Here is a 22519-nt window from a genome sequence, read left to right on the forward strand (position 1 = left end):
GACGTTTTGAACGACGTTTGCGTCTTGACAACCGGCGTGGTCTACGTCAAGCAAACGAACGTGTTTGTTAATAAAGCTAAACATGTTCCTCATATACCTGTGTGAGTGATACTCTGAATCTACCACTTTTAATTAAAGTAGGTGTAAAACGTAATGGTAGGAGTATTACCCACCACACAAGTGCTCACACATAGAGTAACTGCTGTTTATTGTGCTGAACGTTTGGACCCACCCGAAGGGTACATCCAGTACTTACGCTCAGAACTTACTGTAACGACTTCTTCAAGGGGTGACAGTGTCGCTAGTTTGAATGTCAGTTACTTTTTTAGCTAAAAACAGACTTAAACACAAACTACACTGACAACGAAGAACAACCAGCAAATAAGGAGTTGAAAGACCCCATTTTTAAGCTAAACTCTGCTCACAATTTTTATCATTTTGATTTCTGTCTTTTTAACATGACATTTTATTCATGCACAACTTATTCATGCACATTAGAGTGGTTAATTGTGGAATACGAGGTTATGCCTGTATTAATGTGGATATCAGTTACTTTACAAGCACTCCGTAGCACTGTGATGCTACACTTGTTGAGGAGCTAAATTCTAACACACAAATTACTATTTCTGGGGTAAAATTAAAAGGTGCTCAGATAATACCCATTTACAAAGTATGTACACCAAGGCTAAATAGAAGAATAGGTTTGTTTACAAAGAGAAAAATACAGTGGAGCTGCATAAAACCTGCCTATTAAACTGGCACAATGGTTTGATTTTTGTGGGTGACTCCAACATCATCAGTACTGTAGCTCAGAATCACTTGGTCATGAGTCACAAAATGATGACACTGTGCTGGGAAGTCAGACAGTTACGTCATGACTGCACACACAAGATAATCTTTGGTTTTGCACAAGAAAAATACAAGAAAATTACACCAAGAACCGAATAGCAATAAATGATAGGCCTACTAATTTCCTTTGGAGTTGTTTAATGTTTATGATTGAGGTGATGAGGTGAGGTGTTTATATCATAAAGCGGGCATAATATCCTGTAATTTTATTCATGGTGGATAAGTGAAGAGAGCTTTCTAAAATGTAATGTACGTTACAAAATAGATACAGTCAGGTGATACAGTCTATTCTATGGTTTGAAATATCAGGACATAATAGAAAATCATCTGGTTTATAACAGGCCTTAAAATGAGATAGATACAACCTTAGATGAACATCAACACATGTAGGGGGAATTTTCCTTTCATGTAGGTTTGCAGGCATCTGTTTATGCATAGCTTGTTTATGACAGTACATACCAAGTTTATGACAGTACAATTAGAAAAAGTCTGAACAAGCATGGCTTATTCAGAAATGTTGACAAGAGAAAGCATCTTCTCAGTAAAAAGAACATGGCAGGACAGCTTCGGTTGGTAAAGTTACATCTGAACAAACCACAAGACTTCTGGAACAACATCCTCCAGAAAGACAAGACCAAAGTGGAGATGTTTGGTCATAATGCACAGCAGCATGTTTGGAGAAAACCAAACAGTGTACAAACACCTCATACCAACAGTCAAGCATGGTGGTGGAGGGCTGATAATCTGTGCCCGGACAGCTTGCAGTCATTGAATCTACCATGAAGTCCTCAGTATAACAAAGTATTCTAGAGTCGAACTTGAGGCCATCTGTCTGACAGCTGAACTGATAACGGGTCCTGCAACAATGAATACATAGATGAGCAATGACCTGAAGCAACATTATAAAGAAGAGTGGATCAGAATTCTTCCATGACAATGTGAGACACTGATAACGTAGGTATACTTACTTTTTCTTACACTGCTTCTGCATTTTATGACGATCAATCATCTATTATCAAGAGCTGGCAAAGAAGAAAGTTTTGATATCTAAAACTTTAGACTTGACAGAGTGTGTACTCTGTTTTTTACATGACTGTACTTCTGTACATAGATACAATGTTACTTTACCTCCAAATGGTTTGTATATGTCTGTGTGCTTTAGAAACAACAGCAGCAGACCATGAGCACCCACAAATGCTGTGAGACTGCACTTACAAAAATATATCCAGCGGTACAAAAGTCATAAAAGAAGTGTGACAGCACTGATAACAACAGTCATTTTTAGAAGCAGATTGCAAAGGACCAGAGAAGTGTCAGACTTAATCAGTACCTGTTAGAAAGAAGAACGTTTCACAAAAAAACTAAGCAGTTTCCAAAAATATGCCTGGGAAATGAGCACATGTACAAAGTAGAAGTCATGTGGATAATTCAACTGAGAAGCGAGAGGACACTTTTAGATACTGAAATACTTGTTTACTGCAACCGAGCAATCAGTAATTCTGTTTGGAAAGACGAAACAGCGAGTGTAATGTGCTTTTCTGTTTTTTACACCGTCAAAAGTAAACAATGTAATACACTCCTTTGTGGGACCATTGATTCTGCAGTGATAACACAGCAGCCCACTGTTTACTTAGATCAAGGGTTTGCCAAGATTGCCAAGAGGTGCAGCATTCTGAGACAGGTTGTGGATGGAATCTGGAATGCAGCCTGTGAGCTGGACCTGAGCTCATCAACAATAGCGTGTCTATGCAGCTGGATGGAGGACCGATGGCCTCCTGGACTGAGTCTTTGACAGCCCAGTGGAGACGAACGGACGAAGCAAAAACACCTCAGTTCAAAACAGTCCTCCGTGTTTGCATCAGACATTATGAGAACAAAGAGGAAAAAATCTCCTTCAAAGTATACTTATTGGTTGTGAAAGGTTAAAGTGAGGTGACCTTTTCTGGAATTTACACTTGCAGTGTCTCAATAAGTGTCTCAATAAGTCTGACGCCAGAAAAATTGCATATTTGTTGTTTGACCTCACTATTAAATGATTTTGAACAGATTTTGGCAGATCAGTTTATACATATTCAGTTTTAAATACATCATCCCGAACACTGGAATGAGCATTACACGTGTTCTCATTTGCAGCTGAAATGCATAGTTTAATACTGGTTGAATAACATTTGCTAGAAATTACAGTGTCAAGCTGTTATAGGAAATTATTTACCCTTTAAAGTAAAACTACAGACATTTGGGAACCTACAGACCTACAGACATTTGGGAATTATATGGTATAGTATAATTTATGGAGATTTTAACTTCCACTTAATCAAAAGTGTTAATCAGGAAGAAAAAAACAAAAGCCTCATTATTACAATGAGTCAGTGACACTGGTGTTGTTGAACTTCATGAAGAAAAATTCTTCATGGTCGATCTACCAAATTTGTAGCAACAGAAATAAATTTCTATTTTAGTTGCAGTAGTGTTGAGCAAGTAATTCAGCAAGACCCATTGCAAGGGGCTCCAGGGAGAGAAGAGGTCAAAACTATGGCACATTACTGTTGGGAACCTTCAGATTTTGTATCACATGGTTCTGTTATTGTCTAGAGGAGCTGACATGATTTTCTCTTGTTAAAGATTATTCCAGGAAGAGCCTGTCCTGCATATTATTCTCTTCTTTACTTCCTAAACAACAAACACACCCTTTGGGGCACACATGGTTGACCTTTATTGTAGGAAGCCTCTCCCTGTGTGCTAACCTCTCTTTTATTTTGTCTCACAGGTGAATAAGCAGGCCTTAGCACGCGACCGCAGTGTGTGCGAAGTGATCAACAAGACACCGAGCTTCCCATAACAACCTGAGGCTGATTCGACAGAGAAACCTGCCACAGCTGGTTACTTAAATATGATAAAATTTCAGTCTTTTGATACTGCGTGAGATCTTAGTGAAGCGTCACATAATGTCAGAAATGAGGACAATAAGTTTAACTAACTAAATTTATAATATGGAACCCGACAAACCTTCCTTCTGCACAGAATCATATATTAGTGTGTGTATGAGCATTAAGAGGAATTGATGCACGTTTTTCTATGTGTGAGAGAATGCGGTGCACTCCTCTCCAGTAAAAGAAAAGTTTGCTACTTATTTGCAAAACAAATAAGTGAATGGGTAGTCACCTATACTTGGGATGCTAATATACCAGGGTGAAACACCTCTGCTGTATGCTGTTCATGTTTTTGCTGCATTCATAGGGAGTAGTATTGCAGAGTTTTGTAATAATTAAATGTAATTTGTACAGAGCTGCAGATCTCTGTGACATCACAACACATGTATAGGCTGTTTGTGCAGGAGGCTGTCCACATGACATGAATGTAATGGAGATCCATGAATAATAAAAGCTCTAACTATGATTATTCTTCTTTAATAAACATAAGTTTTTCTTTGTTTTTAGGTTCTTGAGTAATGAAACAATTCAATCATAAAACATTTCACAGTTTAGAGTTTTAATATAGACAATATTTCTGAATTATTTCACCTGATTTTCTTTTATATTGCTTCTGTTTCTGCACTTCTTATTTGACAGTATCAGCAGCATGGTAGTAACATCAGTTGCTGTCACATTTAACAGACATGACACCTTCTATGGAAGACATCTCAAACCACTCAATGGTAGGAACAGTGTCAGGACGTCAAGATTCAATTCAAGATTTCTATATTGTCACCATACAAGATGTATCTTAATTCAAAGCAGTCCTTGATGACGGATTTATCGATTATAAACAATGAGGGCCAAGCTTACACTGTAATCTGTTCCAGCCACTGTCCAACACTCAGCTGGCTGTCATATTTATAACTTAGTATCTGCACGCTCAAACACATAATTGAGTGTTTAAAAAGGAAAATCTGCATGCAGGTGAATCATTAGATAAATCTAAATAATAATAATAATAGGAATAATAATACATTTTATTTGCAGTGCCCTTTACATAGCAATATCTCAAAGGGCTACAGTTTAAAAAAGAAAAAAAAATAAGTAAGCAGTTCAGTATAAAAGTAAAAAGAATTTGGCAGACATCTAAGAGGGGGGACCATATGTTTTGGTAAAAAGAAATGTCTTTAGGCCCCTTTTAAAAGAGTCAGTGGGTTGTGGTGTCCTCAGGGTGTCAGGGAGGGCATTCCACAGGCGTGGGGCAGCAGCACAGAAAGCTCTATCTCCCATGGTCCTGAGCTTGGAGGAAATTTAAGAGAGTGGAGCGAGAGAAACGGGTTGTTTTTTGTAGATGGAGTTCTTTGAGGTGTTGGGGGGGGGGGGGGGGGGGGGGGGGGGGCATGTCCATAGAGGCATTGGTGTGTGAGGAGGGAATCTTTGTACTCAATCCTGGCGGAGACAGGAAGCCTGTGGTGTAAGTGGAGGATGGGGGTGATGTGCTCATATTTGTGAACTCTCATCAGGATCCTAGCTGCAGAGTTTTGGATGTGTTTACTAGGGATCCCGATGAGAAGATGCATTACAATAGTCCAGTCTGGAGGAGGTAAAGGCATGGATGAGCTTTTCAGCATCTGAGAGGGAGAGAAAGGGACGGAGTTTGGAGATGTTTCGGAGGTGATAAAAGGAGGTCTTGATATGGTGAGTATGGCAGAGATGGTTGATATGGGAATTAAAGGTGAGTTGGGGGTCCATTTTTACGCCAAGATTTGATTATTGGTGATGATTTGATTTGGTGAGGAGTGCCAACCAGGATGTCTTCGGTTTTAGAGCTGTTTAGTTGGAGGATTGCATGAGTAAATGCCCCATATGAGGACGTATTTTGGTGGAGGTCAGTCTCACCTATAACAACTGCTGCAAAAACACGAACATCTACTCAAAGCACATCATATTAGAAAAATTCCATTAGCCTTATTTGCAAAGGCACAGCCACAGTCCAGCCCAAATTCACAGGCAGAGCTGTGCAATCTGGCAGCATGAGCCTGTGAGCCTGAGCTCAGTGCAAACAAAACCCTTCTTCAAACACATTTACAGACCTATGACATATTTAGCAAACATTAGGTGTTAGAAGGCAGTCAGTCAGGAGTTACAGGTTACAAATTGTCTGTATTTACTGCTGTCAGAGCAAAGCATAATTTCTGTAGATGAGCTTGTGCAACATATCAGCATTGATTATAACCGTGATCATAAAAGAATAAAATATTGATATGGTGTTGATATTACACATTTGATAATATCTTCATTTGATGGCAGCTGATAGAATCAAATACTACTGAATGCAAAATTTTTAACAATTTGCAGTTCCTTTCCATTCTTTTGCCTAAATGCTTTTGGCCATGACAATTGTATAGCAAATTAGATTTATTTACATTTACAGATGCACTCACAAAGGCCGAATAAACATTTCTGGATTTTTTTATAATACATTTAATACTTTGTTTGATCATGGGACGAGTGATGTTATAGTACCAGAAATTTGGTAGTCAGAGCAAAACTGATTTAGATGTTTCAATTCTCAAATCAGTACCAAAAGAATACATTTAACGTATTCATTTCAACACGAATTCCTCTATTTAAAAATAAATGCTGTAAATGCACACATGCAGAGCCCTATATGCTGACATACTGAGTGGTTATTCAACCATACTACTGATGATTAGATGATACTGATGATTAGAGCTGTACTCTCCTCACATTGCTCATTTTTTCAACACTGACGCTTTGCTGCAACAGTAACCTTTCAGGACTTGAAGAGTTCCAGGAAATATGAAAGTTGAAACATCTGAAACTGCCTGTCTGTCTCAGACAAGTTATGAGTCTTTCCTACTTTTTTTTTAATGCTCTGTGACATCATTTGCATGCTGGAATTTGGTTACTGTGACTTCTCCCTGATCACCTGAGTCAAATGCAAAATATCTCAGAACGTGACTCTTAATGTTTGTTTTAAAAAAAAATCTCAAGGTGCAGATCTCCGGTGACTTATTTACTTTCTACTGTTATTTATCAGGGTTAAATTTGATGAGCGGGATTTTGCGTGTTACAGAGGACCTCGCTGTGTAATAAAAGATAGACTGAGACACAATAGGAAGTAGGTGATTGTTTGCTGCTGAGTGTACCGATGGAGGGCTTGCCCTACAGGCTGGGCTGTCTGGGTTACGCGGCAAAATCAATAAACTGCACGTCACATTATGTTCCATAGAGTGACCACAGCAGGAGATGATCCTCACCACTAAATTGAATGGTCTGTTGTTATCAAGCACGTTAGCAAGGGAGTTCTTTTTTGCCACCCTGAACAATCCAGTTCTATCCTACACATAGTATTTAAAGTTTGTTAAACATAATTGCTTCAGTGTATTAACAACGACTCTAATATTTGTGTAGCTGGAGTACTTGTAAAAGACAATTGAAAGACAACTGCTGTTGTTTTCTGTGTGGATTCAATCTTGTAAACAGTTGCTACTCTGAATTGTATGATCATAGTGGTGCATTTAGATTTACTAAATAGATATTTTTCCAGAGTTTAATAGCCAAGAATATTGATTTCGATATTGATTTTACTCTCCCTTTGAATCAGCTCATTGACAAAATCACAAACCTACAACAAAAAAGTTACTTTATTTTTGTCCTTTTTCATATCTATCTTTTGTTGGCTTTCTTTATCCCCAGTCTTAGAAGGAAGTAGAAGGTTGCAGAGCCTTTTACTCTGTAATATCTTTGCAGCTAACTCAGACAGTTGGTCTCCGCTGAAGACTTTAGATCTAAATTTGAAACTTGGCTTTTTGTCTAAACTCTCAGCTAATTTCTATTCAGGCCATCCACCCATTACTATTACGCTAACTGAATCTGTTACAGTAGTATTACACCTTTTTTTTCTGTTTTAGAGCACTGACTGTCCTGGGAACGCTCCCTTTTCAGTGGCTGCCAGTGCCTCAGTAGTTTTAGATCTTCATCTTCAAAAAGAGTCAGATTCTCCTCTTTCCTCTCTCCCCCTGTGCAGACATTATCCTTGTGTCTCTTCCCTTGTTTTCTGTCCTTTTTGATAATTAGAATAGTTCGATGTTTTTTTTACATTTGTTTTTTATCATTGGTTAAAGCTGACTACCGCAGTATTGTAATTGTAGTGTGGGGCATTCAAAATCTGAAAAATATGCTTATAGATATAAAGAATATATCTTGTATATTTCCTTAAACTGTCTGACTGCAAGAATCTGGCTGTATACCATAGGTATCTGTACAGCAATAAGAAAAAATGTCTTTCTGGTGTAAATGACTGTAGCAAGAACGACCAGAAAGACTGTGTCTCTCTGACTGACACGTCTATGTGAATCGGTACGGTTACAGTTGCACAGTGCTACAGCTCGACTGAACCATTTAACTGGACCACCATCCTGATAACAGTTTACATACATGGGACTGGAATCAAGTTCATGACTGAAGTGTGTCTGACACCACAACACAGTGAACCTTGTGAGTAAATGTTCAAGACATTCAGTCGTTGGCTTGGCTGTATTAATATACACTTACACTGATTTTACTGAAAATGGCAAAAAAAATGTAACTCTGGATATGTATATGCTGGAGCGATTCAAACCGCAACCAAATAATAGGGGTGAGTTAATCTGGTTTTGAGATACTTGTTGGTGTAAGATTTCAGTCAGAGTACTATAGTAATAGAGTGTTTACATGTATTCAATGGTCTGATTTTGGTCAGACAAACACTATAATTATTTTTTTCTTGTAACATATAAACATACTTAATGTCTGTTCAAAGCAACAAAGCTACATAAGCAAAACCTTTACAGGCGTGTAGGCGATTTTAAAATCAAGGTCACTTTAGAAGATGGTTTATATGTTGATCTGACCCATGGTTACTGAGTAAAGGGCATTAAAAGAAGGGGAGGCCAATGGCCTCTCATTTCTTGGACATAGTACAGTTTTAAGTAAATAAAAGCTGGGTATGTTGTCATATGTCCCTGTTTAAACTACTTAACCATTTCCTACACACTGGGTAACATATCTGTTGGGACAAATAAAAAATGTCTATTGTGCAATTTAAAAATCACCTTCAGTAGTAGAGCTTTGAAGCTGTGTTGATATGCAGCTCCATCACTCAGTTTCTTTCAGCAAACCCTGACCTACTTTTTGAAAAGCAAGAAAAGTGAAGTCTGTGAGTGTGTGATTTGGAAATTGAAAATCTGGGGTGTGATGTGAATCAGTGAATGTTTTGTCATGGGCAGGAATTGATCACGTAAGCTAAGAGAAAACTGTTTTAATGGCGACATTACACAGCACACCAGATTTTATCTCTTGTACAGGGCATGCAGAATGTTATCCTTGAATAAATAACATACATAAAGTGTGACCTTGGTTCACCATTGAAGCTAACATCACAGAGTTTTGATTTGAATTTTAAATATGCCACAAATCTAGACTCTAGCTGGAAGGGGGAGAAGAAACAGACTGCATATTGAGATAGCTTCTGTGCTATGAATTTTGCCAGTCTTTTGAATAACATTAGAGGCTGAAAAACAATGAGGCATTAGCAGAGTCAGTGTCACTTTTCACATCTATGACCACAACTAGCCCACTTATGATGCAGATTAGCTTGCAGATGACCTGATTGTGGAGATATTACATAAAATTACCTTAAAACAAGAGGTTTTTTTTGCCTGTCGGAAGTATTCTTACCACATGTTGACAATAAATTTAAAAAACTGGTATACATAAACTTCGGCTTGACATGTTTCTTCACATCGATCTTTCATAATTAGCTGTTGTTTTACTTCTATTTGTTGGTTTAATGCTTATGAAGTTGCTCCATGTTTTGCATGTTAAAAAGAGGACCTTGGCTAGTTTTACACCCACCTTTATAAAAGGCCTTGTGATGCAAATTTCAAAGCTTTCTAAGTATTCTGACTCATCAAACCTTATCCCAACATATCACAGAAGTTATCTCCTGCAGTAAAGGTAGCTGCCGTAAAAAGCTGAAGATGGAAAAAGGAAAGCCTCCACAACAAGATGATGATCCCAAGTACACTTAAAAATCTATGTACTTTCTCAAAAGGTTCAAGGAACAAATCTTCTACAGTCATGTGCCAGAGGAAGTACACACTCTTTCAGTTCTAAGACTCTACATTTCAGGACATTCAGTGACATTATCAGCTGCACACATTGTTGTGAAAGATTTTGAGCCCACTCTACAACACTCAGTACAGATACAATTGCAGTTGAGTCGAGTTGCAATCAGAGTTCGACCTGGCCATTTAAATGGACCACAGTCCCAGTCCCTGTATACACGCACATAGAGGGAATCGAGTTCCTGACTGAAGTATGTCTGATGGCACAAAGCTATGAACTGAGAAAACGTTCTGCCTCTTCTAACTTTCTCTTTGGGAGATTATCTTACATGTAGAGATAGCCTAATTCAATGCACAGAGATCTATGTCAATGGTGATCCTGTCAAATAACTTTGGTTAGAAAATCAGGGTTTTATTAGAGCAGAGCGACAGCCTGGTGACAGTTTACCAGAGTGACCCCGTGTTGACACGTAGACTTAATGAGCTGATTTTCAGTTGCAATTCCTGACCTGTTAGCTGTCTTACAAAAGAAACAAAAAAAATGTAAATAAGAGCAGCACTGTTGGGAATTCGACTGTATTAATTTACTTACACTTTACTGTTTTTATAAAAAGATGCAAAAAGGTGGAACTTGTGAGGACTGAGTTTAGCTGAGCTGCATTATCTGGTTGTGTTGATCCTGATTCTTTAAATTTTCAGTCTTTCTGTTGTAGATTTGCTGCTGTGTTTGGGATCATTGCTCTGTTGCACAACTCTATTCCTGTCAAGCTTTGCAATCAGACAGATGGCCTCACATTAGATTTTTATATTCAGTGGAGTTCATGATTGACTTACTGACTGCAAGGTGTCCAGGTCTTATGGCTGCAAAACAAACCCAAATCACCACCGTGTTTGACAGGTGGTATGAGGTGTATGTACTGTGTTTGGTTTTCTCCAAACATGGTGCATTAAATGGTAAATGGACTGTACTTGTATAGTGCTTTTCTAGTCTAGCTAACCACTACGCTTCTAACACTACATGCTACATTCACACACATGCATAACTACGTGCTTCATACACCGTTGGATGCATCGGTAGGCAACGTGGGGTTCAGTGTCTTGTCCAACAACGCTTTGACATGTGGCCTGGGGAAGCCAGAGTCGAACCACAGACCTTCCGATTGATGGGTGACTGCTCTTCCTCCTGAGCTACAGCCGCCCACACAACATGTGACCTAACATGTCCACTTTAGTATTGTCTTGTTGCGCTGCCATCTTCTTTTTAGAGAGTAAAGGCTTACATACGAGCAAAACTTGTTCATTCTTTTTCTAACTGTAATGTCATTACCTTAAACATTTAAAGTGATAACTGGGCTCTGTAGTCTCTGAGATGTAGCTCTTGTTTTTTTTCCAATTTCTCTCAGCATTGTACCGTCTGACCTTTGGCTGAACTTGCTGGGACATCCACTCCTGGGAAGACTGTCAACTGTCTAGAATGTTTTTAACTTGAGAATAATCTTTATACCTGGAAATTGATGGACTCCAAATTGTTTGGAAATGGCCTCGTAACCCTTCCAAGATTGATGGTGGCAATATTCTGTAAGACCATTGCTTATTTCTTTCCTCCTTGTCATTGTGTTAACACACTCCAGACCAACAAACTGCCAAAACATCTGCATTTATAGAGGTGCTCACACTTGATGGTTATCAGTTAATCGAGTACATTTGTGTAACAGCACATGGCTACTAATTAGTCTCTTAATTCCTATGGAAACAGTAAAGATGTACTTAGTTTTTTTTTTAAGTGAATAATGACAGTATAATACGTCATGTGCTGTTGTATTAACCTCATTCTAAGACCTGACATGTACCAAATTAGTTTTTTGTTATGTCCTGATGGATCAAACAGAACTGAAAGAGGGAAAATGTTATGAGTGATATAATAGGCTATGCTCTACTAGCTTTTACATATTAGTTGATAACTTTTATCAACAACGGCAAAGAAAAGACTTAAAGGCATGGCAGTTCTCTCCCAAAACTCTTATTCTGTTTCTTCAAATGAGAAAATAAGCACAAAATCGTTATCCTCCTTCCTCACGCAAAAAAATGTGGAAGCTTCAAGTTTCTGTTCAACTTCAAAAATTGGTACTGAGATCACTGCAGTGGCACTGAGTCAGTGGAAATGAGTTTCCTCTCGCTCTGGTAGTCCCACTTTCCAGGATATGTCAGAGGAGATGAGTAACTGTGCAGCATTTCCAAGCTGAACTAATTTGTAAGCAACAGTGTCAAAATATGAAACATAAATACGGGCAGCAAAAAACATCACAAGGAAATTTAAATAAGAATAGATTAGTATTTAGTGTTTGTGTGACATTTATTGAGAAAGATAATATTTAAATGTCTTGCTGTAGTCCCTTTTACAATCAGTTTAACATTTTGCTCTTCATATATCATCTCCCAGATAACCTTGAAGCCTGAGGGGAACACTGTGGCATCAGTGTACCCAAATAAATAAGAAGACGGTGCCTGAAATACTTTGGGCATGATTATTTTCTGGACAATCATCCCGCCTCACCCATTATCACTACTGTCAGTGAAGCTTATCTCGGGCTGCCTGTCTTTCCAGGGGACACATCCTCCAAGCAGTCACGTTGCATTGTTCTAATGAAGTTACAGCCTAAAGCAAAGTGATTTGTTTTGTAGACGTTATTATGGTGGCCTTTTGGTTGGCCCCTTAATTTCATCAGTGAAGCACTATTAAATGGTAAAGGTTGTATAGGAAAATGAACCATGCTGAGCGACCCTCTGACATCCTCACAGTGGCAGTTGTGTAACCCTGCATACCAGAGATAGTTGTGTTTTTAGAGCTGAAGTATAACACTATTCATTCATAGTCATAGTTTGAGATTCAATTAGTTTTGATAGTTTGTTTTGATGTTTTTTTGAAAAAGGCTCTTGATTCATACTGTCAAAGATAATTATTTTGACAATTGTTCATGCTTTGAAGAGTAATACAACTTGTATGAGGATTGCAGGTAACAATGAAGCAAGCCCCTCACAACAATGTTATTATGATCAGCCTGTGCTTTAATGGCAGGTTTATAGTAACATAGCAGCCTATAAATAATTAATGAAAAATATTCCAGCTCATTAAGTGTTAACTAATGGAATTTCTGTTAAACTGTCCTTATCAGTTAATTACTGCTCCACATATAACAATAAAATCCATGTTCATGGTGTTCGGAGCAATGTGGTTGGTATTTGCATGACCTTTCCATATATGCATCCACTGACCAACAAGTTTGATGCTTTTGCTTATTAACAAACTTCACTGACATTTAACATATTTGACTTTCTTAACATGATTTACGAGTAGCTCAGTAAGGATCCTACACTTCCCATAAGCAGGTGTGGGTATTTCTCTGCCTTAATCAAAAATTGAAAATAACGAGATTACAGAAACTGAGAGAGGAGAGAGCTGGAGAACAGCGTTCTGTGGGAAAGAAGCCAGAACAGACAGAAAGCTGGATGTGTTGATGTACAGTCTGACTCTTAATTTCATTAAAATTTCTGAATCTTTGGCACATTTCCTCAAAACTCTGAAGACAGAACCATTACACGTATCTCCACTAATCTCTAGTAGAAATACAGAAAGAAATGCTGGACTATCTCCCTCAAAAATGTTTTCTTTTTTGTATAAAAGTGGTACATCATGATATGAAGGGATCTACAAGCCAACAACACAACAATTGAGTCAATACAAATCACTACTAAAATATTATCTGTAAGTTTATGCCTTCTGCATTCCTAGTGATAGTTACACTGTGGTAGACTGTGACACACACATACACCAATTAGCCATAACATTAGGACAAACTGCATAATAGTGAGTAGGTCCTTCTCATACCACCCAAAGAGCTCTGACTAGTCAGTGTTTGGCCAAAGAAGCGCTGAGAAACGCCTTTCGCGGAATGCCATTTTTTTCTTTAATGCACATTTAAAGCATCCTCAGAACCCTCCTCCTCCTGCTCACCTTACATATCACACACCCATTCACATAGGATTTTGGGGAGCGCGTGCATGTGTGGGGTGTCCACAATCCACGGCCACCCGCCCCTCATTTTTAATTGCACCATAGACATTTTTTACACATGACACACTGACAACTCACACACACATACACTAAGGGCTTTGTGGGTTGGGTGTGGAGGACTCCCCTGGGGACCTCAGAGTGAGTGGGTGAGTGCCTGGATGTCCACGCTCTTCTGTCTCTATGAGTGTGTGTCTTTGTATCCTACACTATCTGTGGGAATGTATGTCCTCGTATCTCTGAGGCTGGGTCTTTGTGTTTGTGTGAGTGTGTGTCTGTGTATCTGTGGGAGTGTGTCTTTGTATTTGAGAGTGTATGTCTTTGGATCGTGTGCATCGTGTGCATGGTTGTCCACTGTCGGGCCTGGGTTGGGGGCCTGTTGTCCTCTGGCCCCCCTGTGTTGTCTCTGCTACTCTCACTGATGGGTGCATCTGGGATCCTGGGGCAACTTTGCTTTTGCCTTGAATGCTGTGGCGGGTGCTGGCTCGTCAGGGGCAGCTGTCTGGGGTGGCCCATTCTTCCTCGGCGGGTGGTGGTTCTGTCGGGTGGAGGTGTGGTCCTTGAGCACATGAGGCTCTTGGTCCCGCGCTCGGCTCACACCTGGTTCCCTGGCTCCTTTGCTCCATGGCTTTCGGGGCCCTACCTAGGGCCTTTCTCTGTTGGGTTGGAGCATGGCTTTTTTGTGATGGGCTGCCTGGTTTCTCTCTTCTTTATTTGAGGGGGATTACTTATTTCCCCGGTTCGGACCCTTTCCTGACTGCTCATAATCTCTGGAGTGGGTGTGGTTGTGGCCCCCTTCCCACATCAATTAAATTCAGTTTTATTTGTATAGCACCAAATCACAACAAATGTCATCTTAAGGCACTTGAGGCACTCAATAATACAGTCTACTTCAAGCCAATTCATTCAATTCATTGTAATCATTGCAATCCGCCTCGACCAGCAGGGGTTTGAGAGAACACAAAAGAGGGGACAACAAACACCATAACACCATTCAAAGGATACCTGTTGAGATGGGAAAACACGAGTTAATGACAACAATAATGTCACATGTACATAATATATGAGAAATACATATGAGAATACATATGAGAAATTAAACAGGTGGAAAAAAAGAGAGCAAAGTGAGGAAAGGTGTGACATAAGAGGCCCCCGCAGCAGTCTAGGATTATAGCAGCTTAACTATGGATGTTTCAGGGTCACCTGAGCCATCCCTAACTATAAGCTTTATCAAAAAGGAAAGTTTTAAGCCTAATCTTAAAGTTAGAGAGGGTGTCTGCTTCCTGGACATTTACTGTAAGCTGGTTCCACAAGAGAGGGTCCTGATAACTGAAGGCTCTGCCTCCTATTAGAAAGTAATTTAGAAACTCTGGGAACCACAAGTAAACCTGCAGTTTGAGAGCAAAGTGCTCTGTTGGGAAATATCCAACAATGAGATCTTTAAGATATGATGGAGCTTAGTCATTAAGAGCTTTATATGTGAGGAGAAGAATCTTAAATTCTATTCTGAATAAAACTGGAGAAATATGATCTCTCCTGTTAGATCTCATCAGAACTCTGGCTGCAGCATTTTGGATCAGCTAGAGGCTTTTCAGACAATGTGTGGGACAGCTCAATAATGAAGAATTACAGTTGTCCAGTCTTGAAGTAACAAATGCATGAACTAGTTTTTCTGCATCACCCTGAGACAGGATGTTCCTGATTTTGGCAATATTAAGAAGGTGAAAGAAGGCAGTCCTAGAAACCTGTTTTATATGTGCGTCAAGTGATAAATTATGGTCAAAAATAACTCCAAGGTTCCTCACTGTAGAACTAGAAGCCAAGGAAATGCCATCTAGTATAACTTATAAATGAACAATGTCTCCATGAAGTGCTCAGGTCCAAAGAGAACAACTTCAGTTTTGTCTGAATTTAGAAGCAGACAGTTCTGAGTCATCCAGGTCTTATGTCTCTAAGACAGGCGTGTAGTCTGATCAAACTATTGATTTCATCTGGTTTCATGGATAAGTACAGCTGAGTATCATCAGCATAGCAATGGAAGTTTATGCCATGCTGAAGAAGATGGGATATAGGTTGATAATTAGCTAAAACTTAAAAACTAAAACTGAATCAAGAGTAGTGAAGGTTTAATTACAGCAACCTTAAAATCTGAGGTACATATCCTGTCAACAAAGACAGACGGATCAAATCTAATATGGAAGTGTCGATAAAGGCGAAAACCTCCTTGAACAGTCAGTGGGATTAGGTCTAAAATACAATTTGATGGTTTAGGAGACCATTGCTGTTGTTAGCTCAGAGAGATCAACTGGGCAGAATCCATCTAAATACAATTCAGGTTCTAAAGATACTTCTAAAGCTGCTGTGCTTGATGATACATCAGTGATGATAGTGGAAGGATTTCATTAATCTTTTCTCTGATAGAAACAATTTTATTGATAAAGAATCTCATGAAATCATCACTGCTGAGAGTTAAAGGAATACATGGTTCAACAGAGCTCGGACTCTTTGTCAGTCTAGGTAGGTCTGCCCGGTAGTAATTTTTTGAGAGACATTTTAAGAGATCTGAACCACCATGCATGCACTCCATATGTTACACAGGTTCCCGTTATTTAAATACCAGTGTTCGGTAAAATACAGCTGAAATTCAAGTTAATTCAATTTATTTTCATTTATATAGTGCCAAATCAAAACAAATTTCATCTTGAGGCACTTCAAACATACAGCCAAATTCAAGCCAACTGCAATCCAAGTCAATGTAATACAATCATAGTTCAATCAATTCCAATTCATTGAATTCCAAATTAGTCCAATTCCTACAAAACCAATAGAAAAAAGTTATCTAGCTATTGAAACCAACAGATTGCACCACAACTTCTATTTGATCTATATCCCTGTCCTGAGCATGCACAAGCCACAGTGGAAAGAAAAAACGTCCTTTTGACAGGAAAAAAAAAAACAGAACCAGACTGAGGATGGAAAGCCATCTGCCTCTACTGGTTGAGGGTTGAGAGGACAGGAAAGATGGAACAACAATCACCTTAACACCAAGCCAGGGATACCTGCTGAGAAAGAGAAATACAAATTAATGACAACAGACAGAGAGTAAAAGAGAGCAGAGTTAGGAAAGGTGCATCATGGGAGGTCTCCCAGCAGTTTAGGCCTTAATTTACACTTATGTGTGTCCAAAAGGTAATGATACTTTTGACTGCTATTCTAGTAGTTTGTTAGCTTGTTTGCTGTTACTTGATTCAATAGATTTCCCAACAAACAGTTCAGTCTCTCTCCAAAATCCACTGTAAAAGTTAATATCTTTCAATGCAGTTGAGGCAAGTTCAGTAGAGGAAAAAAAAAACAGAAGGCGGAGTTTAGCACATCTATCAAAGATTACAAAGATTCCCAAGGAAGTCAATGGGCTGCAAGTTGATCTCCATCCGAAAACACACTTAATAATAATAATAATAACACATTTAATTTCTAATACACTTTTCATCGAGAAGATCTCAAAGTGCTACAAGTTAGGACAAGGTTTCTGAATAAAAAGGTTTTTAGGCCTGCTTTAAAAGAGTCTTGGCTCTGAATAGCCCTCAGCTGGGTAGGCAGGCTGTTCCAGAGGCGTGGTGCGGCCTAGCAGAATGCTCTGTCCCCCATGGTGGAGAGCCTGGTACTGGGGACCTGGAGGAGCAGGGTGTTTGTGGATCTGAGGGTGATGAGTTCTTGGAGGTATTCGGGTACATGTCCATAGATGCATTTATGGGTGAGTAGCAGAAGTTTTTTTCGGGAGTTGATCCGGAATGAGACAGGGAGCCAGTGCAGTGATTAAAGGATGGGGGCCCGTAAGCTTGTACTTATGGGCTCTCATCAAGAGCCTGGCAGCGCTATTTTGAATATATTGCAGCTTCTGGATGGTTTTGCCAGGTGATGTTATTATTTATTGAGAAACAAGGAAGGGATAGCAGAATCCCCACAAGGGGGAAGAGCTTCTTATAATTTCCAGTGTTCCTTTTGATGAGGTTGGAGCAGAATGTTGATTGAGCATCTTTTAGGGCCTGGCAATAGGCTTTTTGATGTTCGCGGAAGGCCAGTTTGTGAACGGTGAGCACAATGCATCTGAGTTGACGTTCCAGTACACCACCAGCTGTTTCCATAGGTCCTGTGTGTACCACGGAGCAGAGCATTCAAACGCCACTTCACGTGTCTCAACACTTATGTGAATACGAGCCATAATGGTTGGCACAATGTTCACGGCAGTTGCTTCCTGCCTAGGTATGAACAGTCGCTGTCTTCCACTGTGGCCTGATCGTCTCACCGATCTGCAGAAGATCCAAAAATATGACATGACTGATTACAGTAGGCTAAAACTAGATCTTTTCCAATAGAATATTACAGTACACAAATATTGGTTGACAATGAATTAATCACAACACACATACACCAAGAACAGTAGTAATAGTGAGGATAATTGGTCATTCACTGTACTTATCGCTAAACAAACGAGTTAAAGGTTGTACACATAGTAAGTCAATGTAACTACAATCTAATCTGATAACAACTGCTCTTACTCTTCATTTCTTGTATTGTTCTCGATAACTTAACAAATAACCTCCGTTTCACTTCAAAATAGGAGAGCTCACCTGTTTTTTTGTTTGTTTTTTAATAGTAACTTGCTGAGTTTCTCAACAGTCAAGGAATCATAGTAAAGACCTTATGTCCACCTGATCACACAAATTTTCTATTTTATGGCAAACTGGGCTGCCTCATGCAAACAAATGAGACAACAACAGAACACATTATCTGAATGTCTCTAGTCACTAGTTTCTTCATATTCTCTCTTTGGAATAAGTTTTCCGAATTTTTTTAATTCCAAGTGACGCAAAACTGATCTTTCAAGAATGGCCAAACCACAGAAAAAAGCTTTTGTAAAAACTCATGCACATGTGGACAGGGCCTTAGATTTGAATGTAATATCAACTAAGCTTAGCATGTGAGAAACACATGCACAACTTACAGTGAAATATGTGCAGGTTTAATGCAGCCATATTGTTGAAATGCATGACTGAAATCTTCCTCCAACCATAATAAAGTATCTTGATGAAAAGCAGATGTGTGCTGTAGCTTGCAAATATTTACTTTAGAAGGGCTGGTATTCATTTTTGCACATCGGACATGAAGATCTCATGACTTTATTTTCATTCAATTACCCATCAATGGACTGCATGGAAAATCAACCAGCTCAGATTACACTAAACTTCTTCATACTTTAAGTCAGAAACCTGTAAAGTCAATCAATATTTCTTTTGTCTAATCAGCTTAGTCTGACTCCAGGTGATTTCCAGGCGGTCCAGATTTCAGCTGGTTGATCTACACATTGATACTTAGCTCTCAGTTGCAGGCCTGGCTGCCTCCACTGGGTGATCTGCTGCACAGCAAAGCCTGGATGTCAGTCAGATCAAAGTATCGTAAGTGAAGCCCTACATTCTCAACAGGACTGCTCTAAATAGAGATTTTAAAATAGACATTAGCATCTATAAATACATCTCATATCTGCTCCATTTCAAAGTTTGTGGAACTCCTTTTGCAGTGACTCATACACTCCGTTCTTTAACTTGTGCTGTTGTTTATTTTTAGATACTTTGAGGATGAGCTCTCACATGAGGTCAGATTCTCTGCCGCCAATGATCCAACAGATTTCTCTCGTTGACAATCAAAGCTAAAAGATTACGGTATTCACTTTTAAGTAAAAAAAAATAATTCAGGACGTAAAAATACTTTATTGCAAGTAAGAAGTCCTCCATTGAACCTAAAAAATGAAAGTTTGTAAGGAATGTCATTGTTATTCTGTTACAGTGGCAGGAAACACATTAAGAAATGTTTGACTTTAGTGCAATAACACCATGACTTTAGCACACTGATAGAAATGCTGTCAAAAGCAGTAGCAAAATTAAATAAAATAAGGTATATATCTAAGGTATTTTCACGACTAAAGAGTACAATCGAGGAAATGTGACCACATCTATCTTAAATCAGAGTAAAATAAGTTTGGTTCCTTAATGTTTCTTTGACTCCTTTCACTCAAAATGTTCCTCTGGAGTTTATTTCAAGTGTACAGGCTATAATTATGTATGTATCTATTCATTCACCCACAATGAACAAACCGTAACAAACAATGCACCTGTCAACCACAGAGGTTGGGAGGTCTTATAAGCTGCATCCTTCAGTATTAACTGGCAGCCATTTATAGACCGCCATTTACTACTGTAATCCCCAAGTCCTACCTACAGGGTAACCTGATCCCAAAAGCCCATAAGAAAATCTACTACATGAATACTATATAGATATTTAAAATCAAACACTTCGCTGCAAACCATTAACTTTTAAAAGTTGTGTAACTTAGACTTGGTGTTTAGCCCCCAGTGCATTCTCTTGGCCTGAACACAAGAAGGCACAACAACAGAAGAATGACACTTACATTCAGCTTTACATAAAAAAAATAGCTTACTTTTTAGTGTGCTCAGTTGAATTTAATTCCTGAGGAGCCGCTATAAAAGCACCATCACTGAAGAATACATTCAATTCCTTTGATTCTGCCATCATTTTATATCTTTTACATTGTTGATATTAAAGCTAAATTTGAAGTGTTTTCTGTATGTGCGTGGGCTAATTAAGAAGTATTTTATTACATGCATGCTTTATGCATATTTTGTCATGACCTAATTCCTGCTATGCTATGAGGAAACTTTGTTACCTCCTGGTTGGCTTTAGGCAAGCAGAACATCATTTGGTTAGATGTTGATCATGGTTAGGGCTAAAATACATTTGTTTCACACTTCATAAGCAATGTATTCATTTGACTGTAATGACAGCATGAACTGCATGAACATACCAACCATGTTTTTGGAGGAGGGGAGTCTATTTGTGGAACATCTATTTGGTACTCAGCAAAACTGAGACAATAGTAACTCTATACTGAGACAATATTTTTTGAACATGAGTAGTTTTCTTTGTGATTTAAGCTAATATTGTAATACAGCTTTCATGTATCTTTTTCTGGTGTTAAATGTTAAATTTAACTTTCAGGATATGACAGAATATTTCCAAATTCTCATCTCCCCACCTGATTAGAGACAGTCAAGGAAAATAATAAACTGAACATGAAAAATATATTTCACAAAGACTTACAACAGCTGAAAATGAGCTATTCGAGGCATGCAACTTATCTCAACATTTTGTTCTTTCTTTTTTTTAAAAGATGGTTCCATAACTCCCTGAAGTTTGGTAGTTCCTTGAGTTCTATAGTTTTCAGCAAACATGATGCAGGCAGGAGTTAACAGTGTATATCTTTGGGGGGCTGATTTACTGTGTGGATTTAAACACACTTGCAATTAGTATTGGAATTAAAGTATTTTCAACACAGAATTGTGAGTCGACTCAAAATAAGCTTTATTTTATTTACTATTTGTGTATTGTTCTATAACTACTGCTGATCAAGCTGCTGCATACAGTATATCAGCCAGAACACTTTCGTAAGAGATTTCACATTTAAAAAAAAAAAAGTTATATGAATGTTAAATAAAAAATTAACAATATGGCTAAAGTTAGCAATAATGAAAAAAACACTTTATGTAGGAGTACCAGAGGCTTGTGGAAATTATCATTACACATAGAAATGATTTCTACTACTTTGGAATAATAAACAAACAGCACAGATAGTAGACTTTGGTTATTAATTATTATTGAATTATTGAGTTATTGTGACTTCAGATTTTAAGAGAAATATACTCTCCTACCATCAAATTATACTTAACTAATACTACTGTATTATATAATATACTGTAATATACCAGTATATTAGAAATATATAAACAGACTGTTATGAGACTGTTGAAATATATTGTTTGTATGACACATAACTATCAGGCACAACATTAAAACCAGCAATCATATCATTATGTACGGTGCTCAAATCCTGCCAGAGCAGCTCTTACATGTTGAGACTTGGACTCAACAAGATCCCATATTTCCTGCCTATTTCCTGCCAAAACCTCAACTCAAACAACTGACCACTTACCGACTAACATGTCCCACCTCTTGGCAGTTGCTATTGACAATATAATCAGTGTCATTCATTTCTGGAAAAAATAGAGATTTGTATATCTAATTCTCATTGAATGGAAAAACCTGCAAATTCTTGAGCATGCTCGTCATGGCAGTATATCTGATATCATGCTCCAACCTGCATGTCAAAATATCTGCATCATCACTTGTTGATAAGCTGGAGAAATGGCATTTATCTTGTACTGCTAGTTGTAACGCGAGTTTATCTGCTTGATAAAAAAAATTGGAAGGTGAGAAACATGCGTCATGTCATTCCCCTCTCTGTGTGTGCTCACTTTCCTATCTCTAGATTGTCAAATTTTGCCACTAGTGCCAAAGAAAATCTTTGGGAAGGGGGGGAAAACTGCTTAATGATCAAAATATTCAAGTTTTATTCAGATGCTGTAAACCTGTTACAAATAATATGTGATAAAATATGCTTCTACAGCAAAGCAAGCTGC

At 38.4% G+C, this 22519-nt stretch overlaps 1 protein-coding gene across 1 annotated transcript in view; it reads right to left on the reverse strand.

Annotated features, from left to right (window-relative positions):
- Window positions 1-22519, reverse strand: part of LOC140312312 (uncharacterized) — a 177824-nt gene that overhangs the window by 30608 nt on the left and 124697 nt on the right. The gene's annotated exons all lie outside the window — the stretch shown is intronic.

Source organism: Leuresthes tenuis, unplaced genomic scaffold (genome assembly GCF_036924035.1).
Source record: "Leuresthes tenuis unplaced genomic scaffold, fLeuTen1.0.hap1 SCAF_7, whole genome shotgun sequence".
In the NCBI taxonomy this organism is placed as follows: Eukaryota; Metazoa; Chordata; class Actinopteri; order Atheriniformes; family Atherinopsidae; genus Leuresthes; species Leuresthes tenuis.